An 11,140-nucleotide genomic window follows, 5' to 3' on the forward strand; every position below is an offset into this window, starting at 1 on the left:
TCACTGCTAAATTTCTGATTTTAAATTGCTGGATTCTTATGTTTCCTTTTTCTAGAAATGTTTATGATCTCCTGATAACAGCAGAACCTCTGCTGGCGTAGCTATGCTTCGATGACACAGAGGTAACGTAATAAGTCTCAAAGAATTTCTTTATTTGTGAGTTCGAATTTAGAACACTAATTTTTGAAAGACCGTTTTTTAGAATGAATAGAGTTTTGAATTTGGAAATAAGAATTATATGTTATCTTATATATCTTACTATGGCAAAACTTGTGTGTGTGTGTGTGTGTGTGTGTGTGTGTGTGTGTGTGTGTGTGTGTGTGTGTGTGTGTGTGTGTGTGTGTGGAAGGCCTGCCATTTTGATTTTGTCGCAAATTGATTTTTAATGCATCTTTATCTTTATTAGCATCTTTAAAGCACTTCTTAGAACAATTTTAATAACATATTGATCGCAATTTTAAAATTATAGTTGATTTGTTAATTACTGCTGAGTGGGCCTTAAAAAAGCACCATTGTCTTAATAAGGCCAGCCTTCTAAACTCAATTTTTTGAGCTATAAATTGCGGAGAAAAAAAACAATACACAATATCAAAACAGTGAAAAATCCAGAAAACAATTTACTGTATTTAGGTTATGACATGACCTACATTGAAACCAACAAACTCATTTCAGTAAAGTAGGCTTTAATAAACTTAAAACGTGAATATCCTGCAATTGAAAACTAGCTTTAAAGAATGTTAACAGAAAGTATTAAATGACAAACTAAAACAAGACTCTACTTAAACTGCCGATTGCACTGCTACACTGTTAACTGAAAACTAGAGACTAATAATAATAATGTTATGGTTTTATTTATTGTCGCTCTCTACAACAGCTAGGGTCTTTTAGCGACAGGGCTCATTTTTAATTTATATCAGGTTTACGATGTTATCACATTATTACCCGACTTATTCTCACTGCGCTATGCAGGATAGAACACAATCGGTACCGTGTTTAAAGTCTTCGGTTTGACCCGACCTGGAATCGATCTCAGATCTACCAGCACCAGAGCCGAAGGCGAAACCACTCGGCCACTGAGCTGGTGAAAACTAGAGAATGAACCAACACAAAAGAAACCAAGAGAAGCCAAGCCAGGCAATCGGCAAACCCACACTGCGCTGTCGGCAAGAGAGATGTGGTGCGTGACGACACGCACCACACCACATTCTCCCCCGCCAAATAAATTTCGAAAAGGACCAGACAAGATGTTGACTCAGAAGCAGTGTTGTACGCGTCATTGAAATAATTTGACGGCGTCAGCTCGAATTGCCTAAAAACTTTACGGCGTAAAGGACTGCGTAAGCTCTTAAAGAAATTGACGGCGTGAGCGTCAGCGCTAATTTCTAGCGCTATTTTTTGCCAGCGTCTCATAAAACGGAAATATTTCAACCAAGTTCAGGCTAACAATAGCTATAAATAAAGAGCAGGTAGGCCTATTATGTTTTGAGACTGTACTGTAATTAACTGCTCAGCCTATTAGTTATTTCCTTGCAGAAAAACAAGCATTTCAAAACGTTTGTCTGACAATCTGCTGCGTTTAGGACGCATATTCAGGGGCGTCGGAGCGATTTTTGACTGGATGAGCATTGTACATTGACCTTAAACTACATCTACCACAACGCATGTCGATTACAGTCAAATCAGGATTGGCTCGTCTATTAGCCTACGTTATAGCTCGTGTATTATCGCCTGGACGTTGAAGATGACATGCGTGTTGCATTGTTAAAAACTCAACCACAGTTCAGTCGTTTAGTTCAGGAAAGGCAACAACAGCCCTCTCATTAAATTTGCTTACGTTGAAAAAGTTTCGGCATGGCACTTTGGGTCACCTTAATATTCAAATACTGCTAACATTTCTTGAACAATTCATTCATTTTTTTATTTGAGCAACTGTTTAACCTGATATTTGCTGCAGGAGTCATAACGGCAATGCAATATGACACAGTACAGTAGTTGAGTAGCATAATTACAATAGTCAATAGTATGTTAATTGAGTTTCAGGCCAAATTTAGGTAGGGGTCCGCAGAATTAATATTTTGTCTAAAGGGGTCCGTGACAACAAAAAGGTTGGGAACCACTGCTTTAGATGAAATACTCACGTTTTGATTCGAACTTGGGCATTTCTTGTCGTGATTCAATGCGTGAGCGTATAAATCCATCTCGCGAATTAACCCCGCACACCGCTGCTGAAGCTTCCGTCACCAACTTGACGCACCTTTCCACCACCAGTGTGTGACACGGAAATTGAGGAAATAAAAGTTCTGGAGTGTCCTTAGCTGTCGTAGTTCTTTGTATCCATGTTTCTTGTTAAAGGAGTCTCGGTAAGATTGAGAGCCTGCCAGTCAACCATATCGTAGGATTCGTTGGCGTCTAACTTTAAGGGCGGAATGCAGAATCGTCGCATTGTTCTCTATTCGCGATGGCTTGATCGAGCTTTCTGAATTTACTTGAGTCCAAGCTCACGGACTATCACTACCAATCGAAAATGTAAGGTGGCAAATAAGAATCACGCCCTTGCAGTGAGGCAGGAATTCAGCTGGCTCTGGAACGCCCCAAGCGCAGATGCCCATTTGTCAGCCCCCTTCAGCACCAGAGAACTTGCATCTGCCATTAAACAAGTTAAAAATGGGAAAGTACCAAGGGCCCAATAATATCCCTCCAGAATTCTTAAGGCACTGTGGTCCCAAATGTTTGGCACGGTTGAAAAGCTTCTATTCTGCCTGCCTGACCCTCCAGACCATACCTAAAATCTGGCGAAAAGCAACTGTAGTGGCACTACTTAAACCAAACAATCCAGCTGATGATCCCAAGAGCTATCGTCCAATATCACTATTCTGCGTCCCATATAAGATCCTGGTACGGCTCCTGCTAGACTCGAGCCAGTTGTTGATCCCCAGCTACCAAAAGAAAAACTGGATTTCAGCACGGACGCTGTACGACTCATCAAGCAGTGATGCTGACCGAGAATATAGAGAAAAGTTTCCAGAAGGGCAACAAAGCAGGAGTAATCTTGCTAGACCTCACCGCTGCCTATGATACTGTGTGGCACCAAGGGCTAACCCTAAAGCTCGTCCGCATGATCCCAGACAAAAAGGTAGTGCGATTTCTCGCCAACATTCTGGAAAATCGGACCTTTTTGCTGAAGACAAGTGATGGGCAGTGCAGCCGGCCCAGTCGTTTAGGAAACGGTGTTCCGCAAGGATCATGCTTATCACCTCTACTATATTTAACATTTACATCAGTGACATGCCAGAGACTACGTCACGCCAGTACGGCTATGCTGATGATCTGGCACTACTCCATTCTGAATAGTACTGGCATGTGGTAGAGGAAGCAATTACACATGACATGGCCAAAATCGCAGACTACCTGAAGCTTTGAATGCTTAAACTGAGCCTGGCAAAAATCTCTGTCACACCTTTTCACCTTTGCAACATTTAATCTACACACCAATTGTCAGTCTTAACGGAAACCCACTCCCACACAACCCATGCCCCACCGACCTAGGAGTGAATCTCGACCGACAATTAATCTACAAATACCATGCTGAAGCCTTCCATGCTAAGCTATCAGCACGCAACAACTTGCTGAGATGCTTAGCTGGAACATCCTGGGGTTCTAGTACATCTGCACTCCATACCGTACAAGTGCTCTTGCTCTTGTTTACAGCACCTCCGAACATGCTTCCCCCACTTGGAGCCGCAGCGCACACACTAGCAAAATTGACACTGCCCTCAACACCACCATGAGAATAATCACTGGTTGCCTGCTTCCAACTCCTACCGACTTTTACCGGTGCTATCCGGCATCGCCCCAGGTAGACTGCGTAGGGAAAATCACGTACGCAGTCTAGTTTTACAAGCTATGTCAAGAGATGACCATTGACCACCTCCTCAACTAGATTGTCCTAAATTCGCACCCTCAAAAGCCCCAGGGCTTGAAATCTCGACACCCCTTTTCCCGACATGCTGCAGCTATCTGTAAATCCAACTTCCACATTACCGAACTTTGGAACAGTGAATGGAGAGAAGTTGCGAGACCAACCCAATTCACAGTCCCTCCCAATACCAACACTCCACCCGGAGCAGAACTACCTCGGAAGGAATGAATGAAGCTCAATCGCTTGCTGACTGGAGTGGGCCGTTTCAACAGCAACATGTTTCAATGAGGCCTCACCGACTCACCATCTTGTGCATGTGCCTCAGAATCTCAGACTGCATAACACATTATCTACCAACGTCCTGTATATCGACCCCAAGACAGGTCTCATGCAAATACACGATACTGTTCTCCAGAGAAATAGATACTTCGCACACTCAGAAAACATTACGTTGGCCATGATCACAGATGAGAGGCAAATAATCCGTGAGCTTGGACAAGTGAATTCAGAAAGCTCGATCAAGCCATCGCGAATAGAGAACAATGCGATGATTCTGCATTCCACCCTTAAAGTTTGACGCCAACGAATCCTACGATATGGTACGATACGATATGGTTGACTGGCAGGCTCTCGGTCTCACCGAGCCTCCTGTAACAAGAAACATGGGGACAAAAAATTACGAGACATGATTGCAGCTAAGGACACTCCAGAACTTTTATTTCCTCGATTTCCGTGTCACACGCTGGTGGTGGAAAGGTGCGTCAAGTTGGTGACAGAAGCTTCAGCAGCGGTGTGCGAGGTTAATTCGCGAGATGGATTTATACGCTCACGCATTGAATCACGACAAGAAATGCCCAAGTTCGAATCGAAACGTGACTATTTCATCTAAAGCGAGGAAGTTTGATGCATATTATCATGTCCATTGCATTGCAATAAATCTCTATGCTAACGTCAAATTCAAACACAATGCATGTATTTTTACGTTTTCAGTCGATAAGTAATGGCCTGGTTGCAGATCAAAAATTTGTTCGATCGAAATATACTTTTAACACAGTGTTCTATATACCCAATGGAAAGTTTTAGCTATCCAAGCTAAGCAAAATGAGAAAAAAAGTTTTACACCCCCCTAAATTGATCCACCCTAATGTAGAAGGAAATAGTAAATTTTCAAGTGGCTGGTGGCAGATCAAGATGTCGTCAGATTACATTCTAATTTTGCACAACTGTTTTTGATAGTAATTGGCAAGTTTTCCAACCCCAAGCTAAGCAAAATGAGGAAAAAAGTGTTTTCACTCCACCCTAATGAGCAGGAGTATGAAAAAAAGGGCACTTTTGTTGCTGAAAGGCCAATTTTTTTTTGTACGTTTTAAGATAAGATATAGCGATAATACTCATCTATCAGCTCATTATCGAGTAATGATACAAGTGTCCGCTATACATAGATAGTCCGCCCCGATAGCTAAGTGGTTACGCGCCGGGCTCAAGATCACACGGCGCTGGTTCGACTCTCGGGGTGTGCGTTTGAGCAACGCATTTCAGGACTGCTCTCCATTCAGCGGCACCTAGTGAATGGAATAATTTCTCGGCAACAAGACTTCAACAATCGGAAAACCTCACTCTGCCAATCTCGGTAACCGGCCCTGCGTCAAGTGCCTCTACAAGTATGCGAACAAGTACCAGGAATAACCTATCAAGGCTTTGTCAGTCCGAGGATAAAGATTCAAAACCAAACCAAACCAACAATGGCACGGAAGGGCATCATGCTATTTTATAATGATGTAGGTAATATAACTTACTGTGATGGAGAATTTTGTGTCGTGAATATTATTTTGAGGCAAAAATAGAAAATTATAATTAGCCTAGGCTAAAAGCGAATAGCATAAATTTTTATATTGCAAAGTGTGCAGTAGCTTACATGACCTTAAAAGGGCACCATTGCCCCTCTTCCCTCCCCATCCACAGAAATTTGAGGGCAAGGGGGCATCCGCTCCCCCTGCTCCCCCCCGCTTCCGGCGCCCGTGCGCATATTGTCATTTCCAAGTGAAAACATGCGTTCCACAGCAGCGCTAGTTGGTATTGGTGTGTTGTATTTCAAAAACAAGTTGAAAACGTTTAGTCGGAAAGGTATCACTGTTCCAAGCGTGCTGTGATAGTTTAGCGTGCTGTGATAGTTTAGCATGTATAAATCTTTTAACGAGGTCCACTGCACCAACATCGCTCTTTTCAGGGGCATAGAGCTCTTGAAATAAAGTATATTCAACGTCCGCAACGCCATTCATGGATTTTTCGCTTTCTGTCTCTGATCCCTCGTTCTCAATACATGGGTGATCACCATTTGGCGAACTTCTTCCGCATGTATTCCAGGGAGCCATTCCAACCAACGCAAAAGCTGGTAATTCGGATGAGTCGCGCTGGCCAGAATACATTGTGAAACTCTTATTGTGAAACGAGATTTTCCATGAAAACAAAAAATGACGCTAAGCGCTTGACGCTTAAAATCGGCAAAATAGTTAACGGCGCTATCACTTCCTTCAACTGAAAAATAAATTGACGGCGCTAGTCTCAGCGTCAACAAAAAGTTGACGGCGTCAACGTACAACACTGCTCAGAAGCCATATTTTCTGGTGACTTTCGAATTTTAGTAGAACGTCTCAAGATAGGTGTACTGTTGTCAGTAAACCCTTCATTAGTTGATGTGATCGGTTTTAAGACACATGTCGACAAACTCTAAACATTCCAAAACAAAGCAATAAAAATAGTCGCGGGAGGTCGATGGTCGGATCACGTGACTCCATATTTCAAACAACTAAATGTTCTTAAAATAAAAGATTTGTTCAAACTCGAAACTTCAAAATTAATGCACAAATATGAAAACAATTCACTACCATGTACTTTTTCTAATTATTTTAAAAAAGCAAAAAATATTCATTCTCGTAATACCAGAAATGCAATTGACAAGGATAATTTTTATGTTCCTCAATATTCATCTTCAAAACTTCGACGTAGTTTCAAGTATACAGGAGTGGAAATTTGGAATTCAATCCCATTGGAAATAAGAAAAAAATCGCCTAACTCATTTAAAAAAATTTATAAAAACTTACTACTATGATTTTACCAATGATAATGGCCTCAGGAGTATGTAGAACTTTTATTAGATGATGTATTTTGTGTTCATTCAAGCAATTATACCGTAAATTTATGTTTTAGATTCTTTTGCCTCGCTTCATTGATGTTTAATTTGTTATTTTTTCTTTTGTTGAGGGTGGCTGCTCGACTAGAAGACCTTCCAGGTCACTTCGCAGCCACCCGTTGCAGTATCCACACATAATACATTCTACGTTATCGTTTGTTTTATCCGACTTTGTTGAATATGTGTGTTTATACTCGCAACAAATAAAATGTCAATTAATCAATCAATCAATCAATCGGGTTTGTAATATCACAAGTAAGCCTACTGTCTTCGCGAACGTCAGTAGTTAAATTCGAAGGAGCGTCTGTTAACGGCGTGTTATAATCGTTTGTTAGTAAGTTATGGATTTCAGGTTCATCCGGCACATTTAAGGTAAGATCCGTCGTTGTAGAAAGGCGTTCTTCTGCATCAACCTCAGTTTGAGGAGAGGGTGCCAAATCCGAAGTCGAAACAGTCGCCTCTCTTCCACTTTGATATCGTACACGAGCATAAGTAGGATTCGCATTGAGTAATATTACTGGATCACAGACAGGTTCACCTTTATTACGCACAAAGCGTCGCAATAAAACTGTTTTACCGGAGTCCAAAAGCCACGAAGGCATTGCCATGCCATACATGGCTCGTCGTGCAAATGAGAATAACCTCTCGTGGGGTGTTTGATTAGTCGCGACACATAGCGATGACCTAATAGAATGCAAAGCCTGTGAAAGGACTTTCTCCCAATCGTCCCCCAGAACATGGTGCGTTCTCAAAAGAAGTTTTATTGTTTTCCATACCGTTTGGTTTGTCCTTTCGCACTGTCCATTTCCTTGAGGATGGTAAGGTGATGAGCAACTAGTAGCTATTCCACGCGTAGAAAGAAAATCTTTGATCTCTCGGCTAGTGAAAGCAGTTCCTCGATCGCTGTGGATGTAAGCAGGGAAACCAAACAGGCAAAAGAAGTTAGTTAAACAATCAATGACGGACTCGGAAGACATTCTTTTGCATGGAAACACAAATGGGTAGCGACTAGCCTATATTCATCTACAATCACTAACAAATAGGGCTTCAAACCTTTAACAGGACCCTTGAAATCAACAGATAGTCGTTCCCATGGGTGCGTAGCTTTGATAAGTGTTCCTTTTGGTGGTTTGTAAAAACGTGGTTTGAGTTCAGCACAAGTTTGGCATTGATTGCAAATTGCTTTAGTCTCTTCGCTGGTGTAGGCTATGGCAAGTTGCGGGATCGAATAAAGTGATACAATCTGACATATCCTGGATGTCCAAGTGATTCATGTAAGGAAAGCAAGTCTTTGCCAGGGCTCAGAGTTGCAGACACTCTTGATAGTGCATCAGGGGCTATGTTTTCTTTTCCAGGTTTGTGACGGATTTCGTAATGAAACTGGCTTAGCTCTAGACGCCACAACAAAATTTTGTTATTTTTGATCTTCCCACGGTTGCGTCTATCAAACATATACGAGATCGATTGCTGATCGGTGACAAGTGAAAAGGTGCGACCCTTTAAAAAATGGGCCCATTTTCGAACGGCTTCAATGATTGCTGTAGCTTCTTTTTCGATAGCCGGATACTTCTGTTCGCAGTTACTCAGGGTGCGGGACATAAAAGCGACAGGGCAACCGCCTTGGGAGAGGATTGCGGCTATAGCGTAGTCAGAAGCGTCACTTTCGATGTCGAAACTTAGGTCATCACGAATAGTTCCCAGACTAGCAGCCGCCAATTCTTCCTTTAGTGTTTTAAAAGAATTCAAAGCATTTTCGTCCAAAGGTATAACAGCCTTTAAGAGTGGATCAGCCTTCAATGAAAATCTTTCAATCCATTCGTCATAGTATGCAAACATACCACAAATTCTTTTCAATTCTTTCAGAGTTTTTGGGGGAGGCATTTCCAACAGTGGTCGAAGTCGTTCAGCGTCTGGTTTCTTTTGGTTGTGCGAGATTTGGTAGCCAAGTAGATTGATTTTAGATTGTCTAATGTTGGATTTGTCTTTATTAAAAGTAAATCCACTCTTCTCTGCAGCATCAAGCAAGGCATTCAAGTTTTCATCATGTTCTTGTACAGTTTCCCCTGTAACGGTCAGATCATCTAAATAGGCGTAAACTTTCTTCAGATTGTATCTTTTGATGAAGTCATGCATAACTCTCTGAAAGGCAGCAACTCCATTTGTGTTATAGTCGTCATTTTATTTACGTTGAATATATGTAACTCGTGACCAGCTTCACTACATAATTACATTCAGCGTTTTCTGGTACAGACGCTGGAATTGATTACCACCGCACGACGCGTGTAATCAATTAAGCGTTCTGTACCACGTTCCTTAGTTGATTGTTTTGCGTTTCTTTCTTGATATATATTGAGTTGTTAAGTCAGTAAGTAACAAGAGGTGAATGGAACCAGCTCAGTGGCCGAGTGGTTTCGCCTTCGGCTCTGGTGCTGGTAGATCTAAGATCGATTCCAGGTCGGGTCAAACCGAAGACTTTAAAAACGGTACCGATTGTGTTCTATCCTGCATAGCGCAGTGAGAATGAGTCGGGTAATAATGTGATAACATCGTAAACCTGATATAAATTAAAAATGAGCCCTGTCGCTAAAAGACCTTAGCTGTTGTAGAGCGACAATAAATCAAACCATAACATTATTATTATTAAGAGGTGAATGGAACCAGCTCAGTGGCCGAGTGGTTTCGCCTTCGGCTCTGGTGCTGGTAGATCTAAGATCGATTCCAGGTCGGGTCAAACCGAAGACTTTAAAAACGGTACCGATTGTGTTCTATCCTGCATAGCGCAGTGAGAATGAGTCGGGTAATAATGTGATAACGTCGTAAACCTGATACAAATTAAAAATGAGCCCTGTCGCTAAAAGACCTTAGCTGTTGTAGAGCGACAATAAATAAAACCATAACATTATTGTTATTATTAAGAGGTAAATGGTTTTCTCACTTGGTTGGCTATCGCTACAATTATTACACTGGTCAACAAAAAATTTGTTGCATTTTCAAATTCACTTGATTTTGGGTAATTTTGGGGTGCTGAATCCGAATATGACGTTTTTTTTTTGATCTAGAAGCTCTAGATTTTTTGCAAATTTTGATTTTTTTCCTTTTTTTGAGTAAAAACTGAATATTTTTCAAAACAATTGTGTTTTGAGGAATAGGAAAAAAAACATCTTTTACGACTGAAATAACTGCTTAACTGTTTTGTCTATAGCTTAGATCTATACTTACTGATAGAAATGCACCAAAATATTGGAAAAAACATTACAAAATCATTCGAAAAGCGTCGTGAACAAAATTTCAAAAACTATATAGGCTATATACATAACAATTAAACGAATCATTTTCACAACTACAGTAGTAACCATAGCACTGCCTGCAGACCTATTGCAATTACAAGCATAAATAAGCTCCTTTAAAAGTTTGATGTTGTGAGAAAAGTTTACTGGCTCAAAATAGAAAGCGAAATCCACACTACATGCTGGGCAAAAATTGGCATTTGAGGCTCTTGTGTCAGGAATATCTAGAGAAGGGGATATGAAGGCTCGCAGCGATTGCCTTATTCTCATGACACTACCAGGGCGGTAGTTTGTAGTGCTTTAAACATGTGGTTCTTTTTTAAATCGTAGAAAGTTTTGTAGTGCAGCTGGTACAATGAGCTACAGAAGACAGTTAGCAAATGTTACGTAGAGCATATTTAAAGAATACTTGTTTACAAACACAGCTGAAAAGTTACCAGTAAGCTGTTTTTTTAAACAAAGCCTTTGCAGCAGGCCGGATGTAACGCAAGTATATGGGTAGTTGAATTAACAAGCAACCATGAGCATGCTGTGAATATCCAGGCCTGATTCTAATAGCGCAATGCAAGTTATCATAACAAGATTTATTAAACTACTATCGGTGCCAATTGTCATTTTACGATAAACACAGATTATTTACGATAAACAAAAGCCCTTCTATTGTCAGGCGTAATAAAAGCCTTCGTATCCCCTTCTTTAGATATACCTGTCTTGCGTTTGTAAGCTTTTTGGGGGCAGTCTCGT

The sequence above is a fragment of the Aplidium turbinatum genome, chromosome 4 (genome assembly GCF_918807975.1).
Source record: "Aplidium turbinatum chromosome 4, kaAplTurb1.1, whole genome shotgun sequence".
Lineage (NCBI taxonomy): Eukaryota > Metazoa > Chordata > Ascidiacea > Aplousobranchia > Polyclinidae > Aplidium > Aplidium turbinatum.